Source organism: Episyrphus balteatus, chromosome 2 (assembly GCF_945859705.1).
Source record: "Episyrphus balteatus chromosome 2, idEpiBalt1.1, whole genome shotgun sequence".
NCBI classification, from domain to species: Eukaryota; Metazoa; Arthropoda; class Insecta; order Diptera; family Syrphidae; genus Episyrphus; species Episyrphus balteatus.
Genome location: NC_079135.1, coordinates 128500327 through 128521842, shown reverse-complemented (window position 1 = coordinate 128521842; position 21516 = coordinate 128500327). Strand labels below are relative to the sequence as shown.

The 21516-nt window shown below is 32.8% G+C and overlaps 1 protein-coding gene across 1 annotated transcript in view; it reads right to left on the bottom strand.

The window, feature by feature from the left end:
* LOC129908198 (dolichyl-diphosphooligosaccharide--protein glycosyltransferase 48 kDa subunit) overlaps positions 1-21287 on the bottom strand; it is a 383207-nt gene extending 361920 nt beyond the window's left edge. The window contains exon 1 of the mRNA XM_055984553.1: positions 21284-21287. The gene's annotated coding sequence lies outside the window, so the exon portion shown is untranslated. The remainder of the gene's footprint in view (positions 1-21283) is intronic.
* Positions 21288-21516: the final 229 nt, after the last annotated feature.

Below are 21516 nucleotides of genomic sequence, written 5' to 3'. Positions count from 1 at the left end.
CAGCCTCGGGCCAACTATCGCATATTGACTCTATGGGTTAGTTGCTGGCTTACATGTCAGCATATAAGCTCACGTGAGAAGTGGCAGCTAAGTCTGGCATAATTTCCCAAATTGATTGCCACCTCTTGGCCCATAGTCATGATGATGGGTTATACTGATGATGCACCATCATTGATTTGGAGATGGGCGAACATCGATTGTCAATAAACGACGACTACAACGACGATGTCATGCTATCACAATGGTATATGGGTTTGGTGCTTTATAGGTGTCCAATCTTTATGGAATGTGAAAGTGCCTATTTGGATATAAAGAAACAAAAACAATTAAATTTCAAAATGTCAAAATTGCAAAAAAAGAAAAAAATCGCTTCGTGAAGATTGCAAAGTGTCATCACTTGACAAACACTCAAGATATTTGAAGAAACTTAACGTGCGCATTTATTTCCATCGCACACACTTGAGATTCATAAGATGATTGTTTCAGCAGAAATAACAAATTAATTTCAAGAAAATTAAAACGGACACCATAATAAAAGTGGATAACGATTTCAATTTTCAATTTCAAGTTACTTGCTGGCGATTAAAGCGCCTCATCATCCGGCTTAAAGAGTTAAGGATTCGTACGGTGCGGACTGCGATGTGATGCGAAATGTGTTGGCGCTGCTCTTTTGCAGCACTCAAGTGCGGATTTCGCACAACAAGGGGATTACGGTGATGTTGCAGGTTTTGAAGACATTGAAATTTTTAAGACTGCGAGACCTGGTTCAGATATCTTTATTTGTATATTTGTGTGCGATAGTTGCTTAAAGAGTGAATTATTCAAGTGGATTATGATGGAGCACCACTTTGAGTTTCAAAAAGAAAAAAAAAAAAAAATTATGAAAGTGGTCCGGAGATGAGACGTTGGCAGGAAATGTGTTTCAGGAAGATTCTGAGAAATTTTGTTTAGTTGGGAAAAAGCCAAAGTCCATTTCTTAGTTCGTTTTATAAAACATAACATAAGCACAGTAAATAGAAAATCAGGAATTTATTTCATCGAACCTTCGCAGATTTTTACTTAACTTTGCGAATTTCGTTTCACCAAATGCAAATTCGCAAAAAATGAAATTATTGAAATGAAAAGCTTGCAAAATTTGAAAAGCTTTTTAATTGTTTCTAAAATAAGTGTTTGTTTTGTGTACGACTTTGAAAAATGTATTGAAAATGAAGAACTATATTTCTACGGTTTCAGTCCAACTTTGCAAACTCAAATGCAAAGTTCTGTTTGTTCGATGAAACACTTTCTTCTCATTAAAAAAAAAATCTGAAAGTTAAAATGTCTTTTTAACTTTGCAAACGTTGTAAAACACTTTGCAATTTTACTTTGCAAGATGTTTTTTATTTTGCAAAGTTTGCGAAGTGAAAAGTTTTTGGTAAATTTGAATCTCTTCTCATTAAAAAAAAATCTGAAAGTTCAAATGTCTTTTTAACTTTGCAAACGTTGTAAAACACTTTGCAATTTTACTTTGCAAGATGTTTTTTATTTTGCAAAGTTGCGAAATGAAAAGTTTTTGACCAAGATTGAAAAGACCAAGATTGTGAAAGGCTTAATAGTTTCAATTAAAGACGTTATTTTAAGACACAATTGTTAGCCGAAAAGAAGAAAAAGTTGTAAATTTTGAAAAATTGCAAAATTTGAAAAATTCCAAAATTTGAAAAATTGCAAAATTTGAAAAATTTCAAAAGTTTCATGCCGATTTGTCAGCTAGCAGAAGAGAAATTTACCAAAATAATATGGACCATTGAAATATAAGTTTTGTGGTCTCAATTTTTTTAAAAGTTCAAAAGTCATATAAATCATCTCCAAGGCCACTTGAGCTGAGCTAAAAAAAACCCTTTATTTCAAACCGTTAAAAATAAAAGTGTCAAAATTGATCGAAATCTCAAAGAAAACATTTTTCACCATTGGATATTCTCGCCGCCACTAGTTGCATTCTTCATTCTTCGCATTTGTGTTCAAGAGGAACGCAAAGAGTAATAAATAAAAATTCCAAATCATAATGCGAAAAGGATTAAGCCACATCGTGAGGAGATTTGTTTTAATTTGCCTTATCGATTGGACGAGGCGTAATTAATTTGCATCTCTGAGCGTGGCACTAGCCTGAGAAAAATTCGATGCAGTTTCGGATAAAAGGTAGTCAAGTCGTATGGCTTCTTCCTTCTTCTCGATGTTGTTGTTAGTATATTGTCAATTGGGATATGGGTGTTGCATTGCGTCGCATCCCAATAAAACGATTAAAAAGCCGCAATCGCTGAACGATGATCAGGGAGAAAGAGGAAAAAGAAGACCTTCGGGCTTGTTCGAATACCTTTAAGCCGACAGATTGATCTTTTTTCGGGCGCTGTTATTGTGGCATTATCATCTCCCTAAGTTATTGCCGTGATCGGATTAAGACGGAAATACACCATCACACCGGCTGGTTTGAGATGGCTCTGATGGCTGGTTGGGTCCTGGAGACTCTTCCAGTTGGTATGTTCGATTTATCTCTTTTCTTCATTTGTTTTTGGTATTTTATTATATGCGGCTTCGATTCGGTTGAATGCCATATTATTTGTTTTTTTTTTATACTGGCCTGATCAGAGGGCTTAATAAATAATAATGACAAATTAAGAGCTTGGGGGATTGTGACCATTGGATTGTAAGACGGTCGTCTCTCGTCCATGGCCAAGATTTAATGCGTGACAGAGTAGAAATGCCACATCAGGACGATGCAAAGCGACGCACGACACTTTGCAAAACTGACACAGCAGGGGAGCAGTGGAGAATAAACTTATTTATATTTGCAACAATTTTCATTAATAAGTTTGTAATTTATAGGGGCGATTTTGAATGGATTTTGCGAAAGTGAAACGAGATCATAATCAGGTGATGGAGTTTTGAGGGTTCTTTTCACACTTTCGAGGTATGATAACTCTGATTGGAAGTGTGAGTCTTATTATGAGTAAGAAAGTCTTATCAAAAATAAGTAAACAAATAATTTATAAGGTTTGTAGAAGATTACTTAATTAGTTGGTAAGTTAGATTTGTAAACTTTCATACTGAGAAATCTGTACTTAGTGGATTTTTGTCACTTTTTGAGTAGATTTGCAAAATGAATCTAATATGTCGATATTTTTGGCATACTTGGAACTGGGATTAGAATTTTTTTTTAACGTATACAAATTTTGGTACCGAATTTGAGTAGGAAATAATGTGTATTTTCAAAATAAACTCTAGTTAATGGCTTGGGTAAAAAAAAACACAATTTAAGAAGCTTTAACCATAGTTTTGCACTCATGACACTTGTCTATCCTTGGTCACCATTTTGTTTAAAAGCGTTTTAAAATTTTTGTTTGCTTGTCAACTTTTGATAAAGTGTTTTAGATATAGAAACCAGGCCAAGAAATGGTCATTCACGAGTCGTTATTCAAAAGGATTAAGCTTGACCACCAGCCAACATTCGTTATGGTTTGATGAAGAGAGGATACTCCAGAGAGTATCTAATCTATTCTAAGGCTTAAAGTTGCGTCATTCAACATCTCTTCTTCTGGCAACAAAGGTTATGAGCTATAGAATATAGGCTATGTTATAGGTAATATGACGAAAAACATACAATATTTTTCCACATTTTATTCAACTGTCTTTTTCTAGCTAAAACGGAGACACGTTAAAGTGGAAACTTAGTCCTTAATGGTCTTTTTGCACTCTCAGAATCAAGATTGATGGAAGAACACTACGGCCAAATTAGGAGGATACAAAATAAACCCCCTTTCTTAGTCAATCTCCAAAGTGAGTTGACTTGAATTTAAGTTTATTGAGGAACCGGAAAACTGGACCTAAGAGTTTTCGTCAAAAACTTGGTTCAAAAATTTCAATCGTCTTACCTATAGGGACAAATTGCCCTTCGTGATTAGATGTAACCATTCGGAACCGCTCATGGTGGTGCATTTAGGGGTTTTTGGGTTAAATGATTGCCAAATATTTTTTTAAGTAAATATTATCATCATCATCATATAATAAAACGGCGAACGCGAATATTGTGGTACAAACTACGCGGCCCACAAAAACCGAAGGGGCATATATTATATACTGAACGATTAGAAATTTGCTCTAGAAGTGCAGAATCTAATTTTTTTAAAGTTTTTTTTTTAACCGAAATAGGTAAATTCAATAAGTTAAAATTCGATATTTTAGTAAAAAAAAAAAAAAAAAAAACAACTGGAATATCTGTTGGAAAATTTCCAATCCACTGGAATGAAATGTCATTCAAGAATGAATGATGAAAGCATTCAGCGAAAATCAAAAAACATTAAGGTGGTTTCACATTGGTGCGTTGTTTTAAGATCGCATGTTAACTATGGTTAACTTTCATTGTTTTAGTTATCTAAGCTTAGAAGTAAGATGTTGGTTTTATTAACTTGAATTTTTTTTGTAAAAATCGAATTCTATTAAAATCGAGTCTATTACTCAGGTCCAATCTTTTGTAAACACTTTTGATACCAATGAAATCTATCTTCGTCCTTTTCTTTCTTGAAAGAACATAAGAATTTGACAGTTCCTTTGCCATTTTACCAAGTTTTCACTTTAAGTGCCAGTTGTACAAGCGTGGATCAGCCTTGGTTCAGGAATTTAACCCACCGATTTCGGCCTACAGCCTAGCTACCGATTTCAGAAGATAAAAGTTGCTGATCCACGGATTAAATATTTGTACAACTGGCCCTAAGATGTTTATATTTTTGCATTTTTTGCGTTTACATTTTGTCGCACACCAAATGCCGCATGACAAAGCGTTTTTCTTATGAGGTTCAGGGAAAACTAACAAAAACGTCTTTTTTGTTCATTAAAGCCTACAATAACCTAAAAAGTGAAAAAAAGGGAAATTTACAAAATTAAAAGTTCTATTTTGGGATGCGAGTTAGTCGTATGTGTTCTGGGTCGATAAAACCGAATCCGAAGTCTATTTTGCCGTATCACGTCAGGTTTTTGAAATATTCTCAAAAAATGTCAAAACCAAAAAAAATCTTATCTGAAAATTTTTGAGGATATCTCGAAAACCTGACGTGGTACGGCAAAATAGACTTCGGATTCGGTTTTAGCGACCCAAAAAACATACGACTAACATATTCACACCTCCAGATAAGAACTTTTGTTTTTTTTTGGTTTTGACATTTTTTTGAGGATATCTCAGAAATCTGACGTGATTGGTGAAAATTAACTTCAAATCTGGATTCAGCGATCCAAAATCTATATGATTAACATATTCGTACATCCAGATCAGAAAAACAAAATTTTTTTCGTGACATTTTTTGAAGTTTTTTCGAAAACCTGACGTGATTCGGATTCGGTTTCAGCGACCCAAAAACTATATGAAAAATATAGTTGCAACCCCAGGTCAGAACTTTTTTTTTGTGTGGCTGTGTTATTTTTGATTTTAAGGTAAGAAAAACTGTCAAAAAATGAGTTTGAAAATTTTTTATATGCATTCCGCATTTTTTGTTTTAATTTTCTAGCCCGAAAAAACATACAAAAATGCGTTTGAAAATTTTCACTTTTGTACTTTTTCACTTCTTGAGCCAATGTAGTTAAGGCTTTATAGGAATAACTACAACGGCCACTTTTTGCAAAAAATGTCAAAAAGTGATAGTGATTTTATGACAGTTTTTACGACGACAAAATAAAAAATAATGATGAAAAAAGTTTATTTTTTGGTTTCGAAAAATTTTTTTTTAGTTTTTTTTTTCCAAAAACAAATATTGCTAGAAAGAAATTAAAAAAAATTAATTTTATAAATTTCCCACTTTAAGGTCACTTTAATGTATGTATAATGGCCACTTTTTGCCAAAAGTCAAAAAGTGAAAATTTTCAAACTCATTTTGTGACAGTTTTTCCGACCACAAAATTAAAAATAATGATGCAGAAAGCCTTTTTTTGGTTTCAAAAACAATTTTTGTAGTTTTTTTCCCAAAATTTTTCCAAAAACAAATACCTAGCGCTAGAAAGAAATAAAAAAAAATTAAAATTTCACACGTTTTTACTTTTTAGGTCATTGTAGTTCTGGCTTTAACAGAAAAAAACGTTGTCGTGCGACGCAGTTGGTGTGGTAAAGCCTTATGAATTGCTTTGTTTGATTAAAAAATGTCGATTCTCCCTTTCAAATGGATGTTTTGCTTAAAACTTCACTGCCACACAGTACCACGGATTAACTTTTTACTACTGTATACAATGACGATTAACACCTGAACGAACCTTTAATAAATGTGAACCTATCCTTAATCTCTAATAAAGGCTTGGCCACACCGGAGGGTATGCGATATAGCGGTAACGATATTTGTACTAAAAAAATTCCACACCTGAACGTTGATGTGTCAGTTTGGAATTTTTTTCATACAAGTACCCTCACCGCTACAAGTACCTCTACCGCATACCCTCCAGTGTGGCCAAGCCTTAAATATCTGAACGCATTCACTAAAATTTTCCTGGAAAGCTTGGTCAACCTCCACTGGTGATTTTATATACAAAGCACTGGTGAAGAGGTAAACAAACATTTTTTTCCATGCTAATTACAACAAAAAAGATATTTGCAGTACAAAAAACGTTTGTTTACATCTTCACCAGTCCAGAAATGACATTCGCTGGAAGTTTCCCATACCACAAATATCATTCTAACAGGTAGTGCGATAAATAACACCCTCTCCCTTCCGGAAATTTAAATCTCAGCAAGCATGAAAAAAAAAATGAAGTGTGAATGACAAATTTGAGTGAAGTTGGTGGAGGTTGAATGATTGACGGATGGAATTTGAACGAATGGAACATGAAACAGGTTGAATTGAATTGAAATGCAAGGTGCAAACACAATGCCCTTAAGCCGATTACACTTTGCATTTTCTTATTCGATACTTTTTTTTACGTAGTTGAGCGTAGTTAAAACGTAGTTCAACAATATCTAAATCGTTTAAAATATATCAAAAAGTAGGTATATTATACATTCCTGTGTATTATGTCTTCAAAAAGTGTAGTTAATCGCAAGAAAACAACAACAAATACAATAAAAAATAAAGAAACTATTTTGGTATAATTGTTTTCAAAATTGTTGCAAATAAAAAAAATAAAGAATTTGGCACTCGAATTTCGAGGGCTGGGTCGGCTAGTATATAAAAAACATGATATTGAAAAATTACAATATTCAATAGGTATATAAGTGAGAATTTCTTTTTTCGGTAAAGCAAAATGTACTTTTCTAATAGATTTTAATATACATATTTAACACAAATCCGAAGTAAAAAAAAAAAAAACTATGACGTCACATTACAAAGATAAAATTTCATTCTCCAAAACGTGACGTCATTAATTTTTTTCTAATTCGGATTTGAATTATAAGAATATTAAAATCTTTTAGAAAAATATTTTTTGGTTTACCGAAAAAATAAATTTCTCAGTTTTATTGAACATTGTAATATTTCATTACCTACATCATATTTTTCAAAACTTATTTTGAAAAATAGTTGCCTACCAAATAACCCAAAAATATTAATTTTTTGTATGTCAAAATTGTGCTAGTTAAAAAAAAAAACATGAAATAGGGTAATAAGTGGTATAAAAGTGTATTTTAATTTGGCAATTTTGGACTTTGTTTTCAAAATTTTTAATTTTTGTATGAAATATAAATCTATGAATGCTAAACTAAGGATCTTTCATCTTTTTAATATATATTTTGCCAAATTTATAGCTTATAAACTGTTTTGAAAGAGAAAATTCTATTTAAATGCTTATTCTGGCCGCCCCATTTTGAATTAAAAAGGTTTGCTGCATTTTCATATTCTCCATACTAATATCTTTAAGTGTACTAAATTTCATGACATTTCGTCAAGAAATGACCGTGCAAATGAATTTTGATTTCAAAAAGTAACTCTTTTTCGAAAATTAGTCACTTTAAATAAATTTACTATAAAACGATTTGCGAGAATATATCGCACGTTCAGAAAGATAGTGTTGCAACTGAAAAAGTGTCGATTTTGAAATTAAGACGATATAAGTGTTCGCAAGATCAAGTTCTTCTTCCGTACCGTATAATAGACAAAATTGTCTTCACAATAATTTATTTATGTTGATAAAAGTAAATTCCCTTTCCATGAAAAAGTCAAATAAAAATAATAATTTTTGTCACCCTTGGTACAAAAAAGACCTAAAAATACTTAGAAATAAACGAAATAAAGAATGGAAACTTTTTTTAAGAACCCTTTCACCAGTTGATCACGCTTCTTACGTTGAACTATTTAAAGAATTCAAAACTCATTCAAAAAATTTGTACACCGACTACATGATTGAGAAAGGATTCCCTAAGAAAAGATCCAAAGTCATTTTGGAACCTTGTTAACTCAAAGAAAAACTTAGATGGATATCCGGCAAATTTTTCACTCATGAAGATATTACATTACATCAAACATTTGACATTTGCAATGCTTTCGCCAGTAACTTTCGTAATTCATTTTTGTTAATGAAACTGTTGATGTTGACGAAGTCTATTTCAAAAATTTACATTCATATTTCGAAACGAGCTGTACAAACATCCCTGTACTGCAAAGTACTGTGTTAGACCTTCTTTCATCCTTAAATGATGATTGTTCTGCTGGCCCAGATGGTGTGCCACCAATAGTATTAAAAAACTGTAGAAACTCCCTAGTTCAGCCTTTAACATTTTTATTCAAACTTTCCATCAAGTCAGGAAAATTTCCCTCCATCTGGAAAAAGTCATTCCTCACTCCTCTTTTCAAGAAGGGTGCTAAGACAGATATAAAGAATTATAGGCCTATTTCGAAACTATCCTGCATTCCAAAGGTTTTTGAGCAAGTTGTTTGTGATAGTCTAGCATTTTATAGTAAAAATCTGATAAGTGAAAAGCAACATATGGCTTTTTAAGAAAAAGATCTACTACAACTAATCTTCTTAGCTTCTTAAATAAATGTTCAAATGCATTAGAAAAGGGTATTGAAGTTGACTGCGTTTACACTGACTTTTCAAAGGCATTTGATCAACTTAGTCATAAAATAATAATCTTCAAATTAAAAGCTTTTGGTTTTCCATGTATTTTTATTGCCTGGGTTGAATCTTATCTTAACCAAAGATCCTATCAGGTCAAATTTAGAAACTGTCTTTCAGATCTTTTCATAGCCAACTCTGGTGTCCCTCAGACAAGTCACCTAGGCCCATTTTTATTCATTTTAGCTATAAACGACGTAATCTCGTGCATAGCTTACTACATCAAAGAATCTGAAGTGAAAAAAAAAAGTAGGTGTGAACTGAGTGGAGACGAACTGTAAAATTCAATCAATTTACCAAAGGTGAAAAAAGGTGGGTTTTTTTATTACTATAGGTCAAAAAATAAGTTTTTGTTTTTTAATTTATTCTTTGATATTACGCTGATGTCGCCTACCGCAGAATTGCAACAATGGCGCCCAACGTAGGATTTGTAATTTTTATTTATCTTGATTTTTTTTAAAGAGGAGAGTACCTCATCAGACATACAATCCCAACGAGTGTAGGCTCTTTCCTATTTTATTCATTATAAGTTTCCCAAGAAAAGAGGATATTCTAATACTCATTCAGCTCAGGAAGATGAGAATTTGAAAAAAAGAACTTTTCTTTCAAAAAAGAAAACAAAAACCTAGAAGTTTATTGACCTCCTCCGCAATCAGAGCCATGAGACGAGTCCCCATGATTTCAAAGGATCACCCTCTTGTCATCCGAACCGGACAACCCACAGAGGAATTAGAACTTGAGTTGTGTCACCTCTTTGAAGTGCGACGACAACGACGATGATGACGACAACGAACGTGTCGGTGTCGTGGTTCATCGTCGTATTGTAGTCGTCATCATGTGGCGAAGCGTCAAGATAATTGCGCTGCGGTGACCATAAAAATCTGTAATTGCACCGCTACTGGTTTCTGATTAGTAGTTTTCTGTTTAAGCCGCCACTGGCCACAGGCATGATGTGTATGTAGGTTTTTAGTTGTTTTTCTCATCATCAACTCAACTCATCTCATCTTCATCCTTTGTGTCGTTGTTGTCGTGTCGTCCTCCGAAAAGTATGTCCGAAACTGAGAATCCAATGGAGAATTCCAATTGCGCAGTTTCTCCTTTAAAAACTCATTGTCAGGAATTGGTGGAAATTTATTTGGATCTATCTTTTTATGGTCTCCAGAGTCAAGCCAACCAGCTACAACACAGCCGACTTATAGCCATATACTCTTCATTGCAACACAAAGAGATCCCAAAGAATTGTCGTCGTTGTTGATGAGAGAAGCCACAAAAGAACTTATGTCACTGTCATGTCGCCTTGACTTGGAACAAATGTAATGAACGGCTGATATTGCCACTTTTTTTACAGCCTTTTTTTTTTTTTTTCTTTTATTGTCCAAGTGTCCATGTCGAATGCCCCGCAGTTTCCAGTGTGTACACTCTGATGAGTTGGCTATATCTTTTGCGCTCCTCTCTCGTCCTGAGAGACTCTTTCCCTGATGGGTGATGGGTTGGACACTCGCCTTATGAAAATTAATCAAAGAACTCACTTGTGGTTGGTTGTTTTTTTTTATTTTGGTTTTTTTTATTTTTTCATTTTATTTATTTCCTGACCACAATGACAATTTCTCTCTCCCATCCATGGACTTAAGGATAATGTGCGGTACAAATAGATGAATATAACTCTGATGGGGTCTTTGATTTAGCGGTGTTGTTTGGACATTTTGTCTTTTTGGTGGCATCAATGCCATTTCCAATAAGTCGTTTTTTAGATGTGGTTTTTATTAAATTCCATCAAAGGAGTTATCGTTTTGATGTTAAGTTTGAAAGCTGGAAAAGGTATTAAATAGGAGTGGTTTGGAGCTCCAATGATGTCGTTTATTCCGTGTATACTTAATTAATTTTGTTGTTGTTGAGAATGTACTTTTTAATGGGGTACTTCGATTTTTGACGTGATGATAACAACTTATAAATCGATGAACCATGGCAGAATTTACGAAAAAGTGACGCCATTTTCTCCAAATTCCACTTGAAATTTCAAGCAGTGCGGCAAAAAATTAGGGGTCTATTACGGATTTTTTTAAAAGGAGAATGGGCATATTGGACGTTTGGCGGCCAGTAATGAAATTGGTATCAAATGAAAGAACTATAATAGTAGGGGAGCCCGAGATGCAGTTACTCGAGCGTCATGGGGATCTTTTGGATTGCGAAGATTAGGTTCTAAAACGAAAAAAAGTATACGGAAGTTTTCCATTTAAGTGGGGAAAAGAGCTTATAAACACTCTAAAAAAATGTTAAAAAAAAAACTGTCACATTGAAAAAAACGAGCGCGTCAGATATTAATAGAATATACTCGCATTGGCATTGTGATAACTGATATATATTAATCTGACAATAAGACAGTGGTGGTTGGCTGAAAAAAGCGGTAGAAAAAATTAAAAAAAAAAGTTATTCGAACGTGTCAGATTTTGAGAGGGCACGTCCAGTAAACTCCAAATAGTGTTTAATTTGAATAACTGACGATTTGGACGTGGCCTACACTTATAAATCATCTTTGAAAATGTAAAAAAAAATTGTTAACTTAAGATTTTTGTACTGTAGGCTCAGCTCGATGTCAGAGTCACCCTAAATGATAACACTGGTTTACAAGGGTTTTGTTGCCGAAACAAAAATATACTTTTCTGAAGGTTTTCAGTGTGTTGAACTCGAATTCGAAGTCAAAAACAACTAATCAGCTCCCGTTTTTGAGATAATACCGTTAGAAAATGCAAAAAAACGTTTTTTTGATTTCTTCGGACCTTATTCTTTTGAGAATATTTAGTAACGGTTTCTATAAGAACTGTTTTCCATCTTTCGATACCTGTTTAAATCTTTTCAATATCTTTTGTATTGCCCGAGATATCTTAAAATTAAGTAAGTGGGTTTTCTTCATATATCATAAAGGAGATAATGACGTTATAAAATTTATAAAAACACCAAACAACTGAGGATATCTCGGGCAATAAAAAAGATATCGGAAAGATTTAAACAGATTTAAAAAGGTGATAAATAGTTCTTATAAAAACGTTACTTAATATGCACAAACAATTTTCCTTATATAAAAGAATAAGGCCCGAAGTACTGCATACTCTAACGGTAATATTTCAAAAACGGGAGCTGATTAATTTTTTTGACTTCGGATTCGAGTTCAGCACACCAATAACCTTCAGAAAAGTATATTTTTGTTTCGGCAACAAAAAAAAAGTTTAATTTTGTTAACCAGTGCAATCTGACAATTATGTTAAGGAGTATTGCTAATCTGACAATTTAAAAAAAAAAATAATGAGACAGTTTTTGAATAAAACAATATTTTTCGTTTCTTCTGGTTATTACTGAATGTAATACAAAATTTACATTAAATACATATTATATACAAAGGTCAATCAATAATTTAATATTCATCATTACTGTCTCTAGATTTTTTTAAGTCAATCCAAATAATAAGTGTAGGTAAATTAGACAACAAAATTAAGATATTTCGACAAAAACGTTAAAAACTCACCAACATGAACCAAAAAATTGTATTTTTTTAAAAATGTACGTGCATGCTTTATCGATAATTTTGGCTATATTGCCCCATTAAAAGCGTTAGATTATATGTTTTTCGTGTTCCTGATAAAATTACCTTCAGAATAAAAAAAAAATTAATAGCGCTCGAGTATTTCGAGGTGAAGTTTTTTTTTTTAAACTTTGTGCCTCTCCCATTTTCTTATGCCAGGCTCAAATTGTCAGATTATTGAAATATACACTTTTCTTGATGTACTTAACCTACCATTTCTTAATCTGACGCTCTCGAGTATTTCCGAGAATCGATTTTTTTTTTTACTAATCTGACGGGCTGCCCACAAAGAACACCACTGTGTCAAGCTTTTTTATTTGGTAGGAGTACATTACTGAGTACAAGCTTTCTCCCCATATGATTTTCTGACGCGCGAAATCCCTTCCCGGGCTCCCTTACTATAACGTAGGAAAAATTTTTACTATAGACGTTTCGTTGTATTGCATTTGGAATGGAAGATATGGCAGATATGTTGTTAATGCATCGAGCAATATACGAAGGGCAAATTGAATTACTACCTATTTTAATTAAATTATGAAATATGATTTCATGTCATTTTTTCTATGATTTAAAACCTCAATTTTGAATATCCGAATAATGGAACTCAAAATATAAGCTTTTTAAGCCAACCACTTCAAGATTTTGTTTTTGAGTTTTCAAAAGGAAAAAAACAAACAAAAAAATTGAAAAAAAAGTCTTAAAATAGACTCGAAATTGATGTTTTAAAAAACCAATATTTCGGGCTCTATTGGTTGGATATCCAAGATAAAGGTCTTCAGGCTCAGGGAAAATGACAGATTATCATATCTTGCACTTAAAATACACGTTCAATTTTAAATATTGAGACAATTTATGCATTAACTTTTAAGTGCAAAAATGCATTTTATCCTTTTGTGAAGAACGTTAGAAGGATAAAACTTCTTCACAATGTATGTAAGACTAAACTACATCAAAAAATAACAAAATCGTTCTTGGCCGCGGAACGTTCAAGTTCCATACAAAATTGCCCATTCTCCTTTCTGCGTTTTGAAATATGAATTTTTGAAAAACAACTACTTTTTTAAGGGTGTTTTAGGGTGTTTTTTTATTTTTAGCCATTTCTTGGAGCGTTCAAAAAATCTCAAACTTATAGAGCATATGTGCAAAAAATTATAAAATGAGTTTTGACCGAATAAAGGGAAAAATAAGTTTTTGTCCCAAGTTTTTTGACCGTTTTCAATGGTTTCTTATTTATATCTTTCTTTCTTCAACAGATTTTTACTATAGATAGATAATAGAGAGGAGTATATTTGTGCAAAATTGCAATCAATTTCGTAATCACAATTTTGAGATAACGGTAAAAAAAGTTCCATTTTTTCAACACTTTCTTTCTTTATATCGAAAAGACATGGTCGATATGAATATTTTAAGCTGAAACAATAAGCTTTCAGATGATATAAAATTTTGTATAGGTTGTTTTAAAAAAAAATCTATTTATAGGTGTTAGAAGATAAAAAATATTGATTTTTTTTTTTTCACTTTTTTCATGAAAAATGATTGTTTTCAATAAATTATTTTTATACCTTTTACGCATTGTTTAAATTTAAGTATGGATTTATTTCTTAGAAAAAATATTTAACTTTTTAATTATGTAATTTTTAGAAAAAAAAAAAATTGATAAATGAGAAAAGAAAAAAAAGTTATCGTTCGTAAACCGACTTTACAGACAACCACTTTTTTCCAGATTGGCTTTAAACATTCTCAAAAGATAGATTTTACCTATTCTTTATGTTGCCCATCAACATTACCTAGTTTTCCATGCTATACTCTTGCACCACCCTAATCTACTTATTTTCAATGCATTAAATTCAAACCATCTCCATTAGTTGAGGTGATATCACTAAATGTTTGCTTTCACCTCCATAGTTTGTGCTAATTGACAGAATACTGTGCGTCAACTTGGATGAACTTTGGTGGCGTCTATACGTGTCGTTGTCGTCGTGTTGGTTAGAATCAGAGTGGTATACTCGAGTTAAAACTCATCAGGATCCTAGGATTGGTGAAATGCATTTATTTTGCTAGCAAACAAAATAAAATGCAACAGTTTTCATTTAGTTTCGCAGAGAGTTTTATAGACGAAATAAAAGAGCAAATATACTTTGATGACAGTGTTAGTTTCATGATGGAAATAAATCGCATTTTCCAGCAAGTTTCTCTGTCGATGTATTCGCTGAACGCAGTATGTCTACAACGACTATCATGATTCTTTACCTAAGTTAAGTGAAATTCAAATATAAACTAAATGAAACAAATGTGTATCATCCTTTTTGAGTTTTTCGCATGCAAATATCTACAATATAAAATGGAAAATAGTGACACAGTTTCTATGGTCATTTAACAAACAATACCTAGAGAAAGAGAGTGAAACAATACAAAACATTAACAGGGTCTGCGTCTACTCTGTACAGTGCTCTGAAAAAAACACTTTTTGTTAATGTTTTATAAGCCTTTTATGAAGGAAAATTATGGTGATTGGTATTTATGAAAGTTATTGTGTGAGAAATGACATACTTTCAACATAATAAATTATTATTATTTTTTTTTTTTTTCAAATAGATGATTATAAATTGTCAAGTAGCCGAATCACAATTCTGAGTTTCCATAAAAGTTTAAATTTGTCTATGCTTGTTAAAAAGTTAAAGAAAATAGTTCGTGATATAAAAATTTACGGATTGTGTTCGGTATCCCGATTTTCATAATCCTGTTTTTTAAATTCCTGCCAATAAAATCCCGTTTTTTTTAATATCTACTGTTTTTTAAAATCCTGCTTTCTTAAAATCCCGCCCAAAACGCGTCCAAAACTAGTCCAAAACGCGCCCAAAACACATCCGAAACGCGTCCAAAACGCGTCCGAAACGCGTTCGAAAACACGTCTGAAACGCTTCCGCAATGCGTCCGAAACGCTCCAGAAACGCGTCCAAAACGCGTCCGAAACGCGTTCGAAAACACGTCTGAAACGCTTCCGCAATGCGTCCGAAACGCTCCAGAAACGCGTCCAAAACGCGTCCGAAACGCCTCAGAAACGCGTCCAAAACGCGTCCGAAACGCGTCTGAAACACGTCCAAAACGCGTTCGAAACACATATAAAACGCTTCCGAAACGCGTCTGAAACACGTCCAAAACGCGTTCGAAACACATCTGGAACGCGTCCTAAATGCGTCCGAAACGATCCCGAAACGCGTCAGAAACGAGTCCAAAACGCGTCTGAAACGCGTCCGAAACACTTCCTTAACGCTTCAAAAACGTGTCCGAAACGCATTTGAAAAGCGTCAAAAACGTGTCCGAAACGCGTTCAAAACGCGTCAAAAACGTCTCCTAAACGACTTCAAAACGCGTCCAAGACGAGTCCACAACGCGCACAATGCATGTCCGAAAAGCTTCCGAAACGTGTCTAAAACGCTTCCAAGACGCGTCTAAAACTCGTCCAAAACGAGTCCAAAACTCGTTCAAAACGCGTCCAAAACGCTTCCGAGTCGTGTCTAAAACGCTTCCAAAAGGTTTCCAAAACGTGTCCAAAACGCTTTCGAGATAATAAAATACTGTTGCAGAGGAAAAAACATAGAATAAAACAATTTCCGCTCAAACACGAAAATTTGTAAATCAAATATAAACAACGTAAACTACACGTATAGTACAGGTAAAATAGGCATTCAAAAAAGAAAAAATTGTTACACTCATGAAACTTGGCAAAATGTTTGCTTTTGGGATAAGAACCAAGTACAAAATAAGTCTATAACAAAAAGTTGGGTGGAAGGGTGTTTTTTTCGCGGACAAAAATATACTGAACAAAATTGTTTGTCGAATATCATCTTATGACACATGTTTTCAAGGTATTTTTTGATCCTGAATCTAATGACATAAAAATAAAGTCTATACGATTGCTCTAAGAAAAGTTATTGCTGATTAAAAACAAGGGTGCTTGTTTTTTGACTTCAACAAGTAAAATATAATCGAAACCCATGTAAAAAACATGCTACACTGATCAAATTCGGGATAAAGGTTTAAGATAAAGCAGGGACAAAGGATTCATAAAGTTCTTAAAATTATTTTTGGTGAAAGGGTGTTTTTTTGATGGATTAAGTTGTGTGTGAGGAAGGTATCATAACAGCTGACTTGAATTTTATTAATTTTTAAAACTTGGTGTAAATGTTTCGGTTGGTATACGAATTAAGAATCTATAAAGTGTACGAAATTATCTTGAGTGAAAGGGTGTTTTTTTTTTTAAGAAATGATGAAATTCGGAACTAGTACCACAAAAACTAGGAAAAAATTGTTACACCAATGAAAATTGTTAAAAATGTTTCATTTATAACAGAAACCAAGAACCCGAAAAGTCTATAAAAATATTTAAGGTTAAAGGGTGTTTTTTTTTGGGAAATAGAGAAAAATCCACGTCATTAAATATGGTCTCTTTCCCATGGGAATTACGAATAATGTAAGTCTATAAATTTTTTTTATGTGAAAGGGTGTTTTTTTTAGAAGTAAAGAAAATATGGGTATATTTGAAAAAGTGTGTAATACTAGAGTAATATTAGTGGCACCCTATTGAAATTCAGAAATTATGTTACTTTTAAGATAAGAAACAAGAATCTAAAGTGTCTATAAAAATATCATGGTTAACAGGGTGTTTTTTTGAGTGAAAACAAAAATGATTGGTCACCCTAATGAAATTTGGTAAAAACATTGATTTTGGGATAGAAAGCAAGAATAAAGAGTTTTCATAAAAAAAAAATTTTGGTGAAAGGGTGTTTTTTCGAAGAGACAGCTAGCTTTTTTAATTCAGTTTACTCACCAATATTCGTTCCTCGCAACTATTCATCTAATGCGTGTCATAATTCAATTAGCATCGGTCACTTATGTTTAAGTAACACAGATGTTGAGTCAGCCTTAAACGGTCTAAATGAGGATAAACAACCTGGACCTGATGGCATTCCACCAATCATACTAAAAAATTGCGTGAGCGCTCTTTCGGAACCATTAACTCTATTGTTTAATGCTTCTCTTGAAAAGGGTATTTTCTTGGATGATTGGAAAACTTCTTATATAATTCCCATTCATAAATCTGGGTCTAAACAAGATGTTTCTAATTACCGGCCTATCAGTAAATTGTCTACAATCCCCAAAGTTTTTGAAAAAATAGTCTACGATAAACTTACATTCTCTCTTAAAGAAAGCATTTCTCCATTTCAGCATGGGTTTGTTGCTGGAAAATCCACAACAACCAATCTTACGATTTTCTGCAACGAGGTTATAAGAAACTTTGAAAATGGCTTTCAAACGGATGTCATATTCACTGACTTTTCAAAGGCATTCGACAGAGTTAACCATTTTATTTTATTAAAAAAGCTGGAGACTATTGGCTTCCACTCCAATATGATAAAATGGTTCGGATCCTATTTGAAGGGTAGAACTCAATTTGTTCGAATGAACGATTTACTATCAGATGTTATTCATGTAACTTCAGGAGTACCACAAGGGAGTCACTTGGGACCCCTTCTATTCCTGTTGCTCATAAATGACATCCCTGATTTCATAGAAAATGCCTTTTGCCTAATGTTTGCTGATGACATTAAAATCTTCCGTTGCATTAAAACACAAAATGATTGCCTTCTTCTTCAAAAAGATCTACTCCACTTATCTAAGTGGTGTGATAATAACCAGCTTTTCTTAAACGTCTCCAAATGTCAAACATTAAGTTTTTCTCGTAGCCCGTCACCGATAGAATTTGAATATAAAATTGAAAGCTTAAAACTCTCAAAAATCCAAGAAAAGAAAGACCTGGGAATTATCTTTGACTCCAAACTTTGCTTTACTCCGCATATTGATTTTATAGTTTCTAAAGCTAATTCTATGCTTGGCTTTGTGTGCCGTAACTCAAAAGAATTTACAGATCCTTTTACTTTGCTGTCACTTTTTTATGCGTATGTAAGATCCTCCTTAGAGTATTGCAGTGTAATTTGGAACCCTTTCTATAATGTTCATTCTACGAGAATTGAAAACATTCAAAAGAAGTTTTCGCGAATTGTAGTTTACCGTCTTAACTGGAATATTCAAATGCCTTCGTATAAAACTAGATGCCAACTTCTAGGCTTGCAGTCTCTCGAAACTCGCCGTAAATATTTCTCAATTGTCTTTATACGTGATATTGTTACATCTCGTATTAATTGCCCCCAACTTTTGTCTCTTGTTAAAGTGTATGCTCCGTCTAGAGGATTACGAATTCGTTATCTGTTCCATGAATCTTTTCACCGAGTAAATTACGGATTAAATGAACCTCTAACAAGATGTATTAGAGAATCTAATAAGATTTGTAGTCATATTGATTTTTTTTCTCAAGTAAGTCGAGACACTTTTAAAAAACATTTAATGTTCATTTTAACGATATTACAACCTGGTGGTTAAGTTTAAAAAACATTATATATTATATTTTTCTTTTAGTTTTTCAATGAATATATTCAAAATATATATAATTCAGTAGTCTTTATGATTATATATTAAGTATGTAATCTAATTGATGAAATGAAATAAATAAATAAATAAATTTGTAATTGGTCCCAAAAAGCCAATGATTCATTTAATTTATGGTTTTTATGACCAGTGGCGTATCCAGAAAAAAATTTGGGGGGGGCTGAAAAATTTTTCAAAAATTTTTTATAAGGTAAATGTAGGTACTACAAATTTGTCTCTTTTTTTATTCATCTTTGATCGAGAGAAAAGCGCTGTGCTGCGGTACTGAAAGTCGTATAATAGCATTTTACTGCTCCCGACAACTTCGTACTACTGTTTCCTTTCACATTCAAAGTAGCTATTTTTCCAAGTTCTTGTATCCCAAACATTTTACACAAACAGCAAGGTGTTTAGTAATCTTAAAAAAAAAAAAATACACTTTTTCGTTGGAACTTTTTCATGTGCTGAATTCAAAACTGTTTACAGATTTATTCCTATCACGTCTAGTTTTTGAGCTATACTCATCACTTTTTTCGGTATAAATGCCCATATTTCCACAATTCGACCGAAAGTGAACTGGCATCACTTTTCAATTTCACGTGAAATTGCTCTCGATCGATTTCAAAAACTTCGAAAATGCTTCGAACTGTCAAAACTGAAGGATCATCCATTTTTATTTTGTTTCTAAAGTTAAATTACTGCTACTTTGAACATGGATGCAATTTTATTGGCAACTTTATTGGAAAAAAGCAGAGTTTAAAAGAAAAAATAAGAAGTCACATTTTGCGAGACATATGAAATATGTAGGTAAGTGAAATGCAGAACATGGGCGATATTATTGCAAATTTTCAAAGAAAAATGAATTAGATAAAGTGTAAAGCGAATGAGGTTGCAAACACAGAGGCATGATATTTCATGCCTCATGTGTTTTATGTATTTTGTATTAAATTAACAAAAAATAAACATTACAAAACAATAAAAATATAAGTTTTGATAATATTTTGTCCAAAAATTGGAGATTCATTGAAAAAGATACCAAGTTCACGACCAGAAACAAAGCGAATTGAATTCGATCAGAAAATCGAAATGAGCGAAAAAATGTAGAACACCTAAGTTCACTATCGGCAACGCAAGTGAATGTTCAAAAAGTGAAATGCAGAACGTAAAAGACTCAAAAACTAGTTTTCAATGAAATTCTTTTGATGTTTAATCCGAAATATATATTTTTTAATAATATGTTCCTTTTTTAATACAAATCAGAAGCACAAACTGGAATTTGCTAAAATACACCATTAGTTATGTTGACCACTAAGATATTGAAATATAAAAACATTGTATTTCCAATTCCAATATCTTTGAGAAAAATATTATTTTTGAAAAAAAGTAATATACTCAAGACAATCAAATACGACGTGATTATTGTACGTGAATATTTGAAGAATTCTAAATTGGACTAAAATCCTGAAAATTCCAAACCTCAACGTCAACTAAGGCACTTACTCAAACAAACACTAACAACCATTTTAGAATTTGGAGGGGGCTCGATCATTTGAGCTGCCTCTAAATCTCTACGATTTACGAAGAAGTTTCAGTTAATCATGTAGATTATGATGAAATCAGCTAAATAGTAACATGATTTTGGTGGCTTGGGGGGGGCTTGAGCCCCCTGAGCCCCCCCCTCAATACGCCACTGTTTATGACAAATTGAACGTTTATATTTAAGTTCTCAGACGTTTTACACCCCCTCCCTCTTGTCCGCGAAAAAACAGATCTTTAAATAGCATTTTACCATCTCCTTAAAGTCGAAATCCGGTTCAAGTATTGAAACCAAAGCACAAAACTACCAAAATTGTAACCAACATTTTGTTCACATAACTGTACAAGTTCGTGTACAATTTCCATAGAAAAGCACACACCTCCAATTTATCGCTGAAATAATCCAAAATATATTGTTGGAATAAAGCGTCAAGTAACATAATCCTGGGTAAAGCAAAATCCGAATAATGGACGAACATAACCTGACACAGGTCTCTAAGTTCACCTTCAGTCAAACGAGAGCGTACAAGGACACAATGAGCAAACATCACTGCATACTTTTTTGGCATTTGAAAATTTGCAGGGACGTATTAATTTTTTGAAGTGAAAACTTCTTTAGTATCGTAGTGATTTTTAAAACACGATGAAACGAAAAAGCGACAGGAAAAATCAATTGATTATAACTATTTTTTAAAATCGTGAGATAACGGTGAAAAGATGATATTTTTCTATATCTTTTGATCTAGAGCACATACAAATTTTATTGAACTTTTTGTTGAGCATGCTGATAATATGTATTGGCTTTCATTTGATATATCACACATAACGGTAAGTGCTCTACAAGTTACACAGTCTTAAAT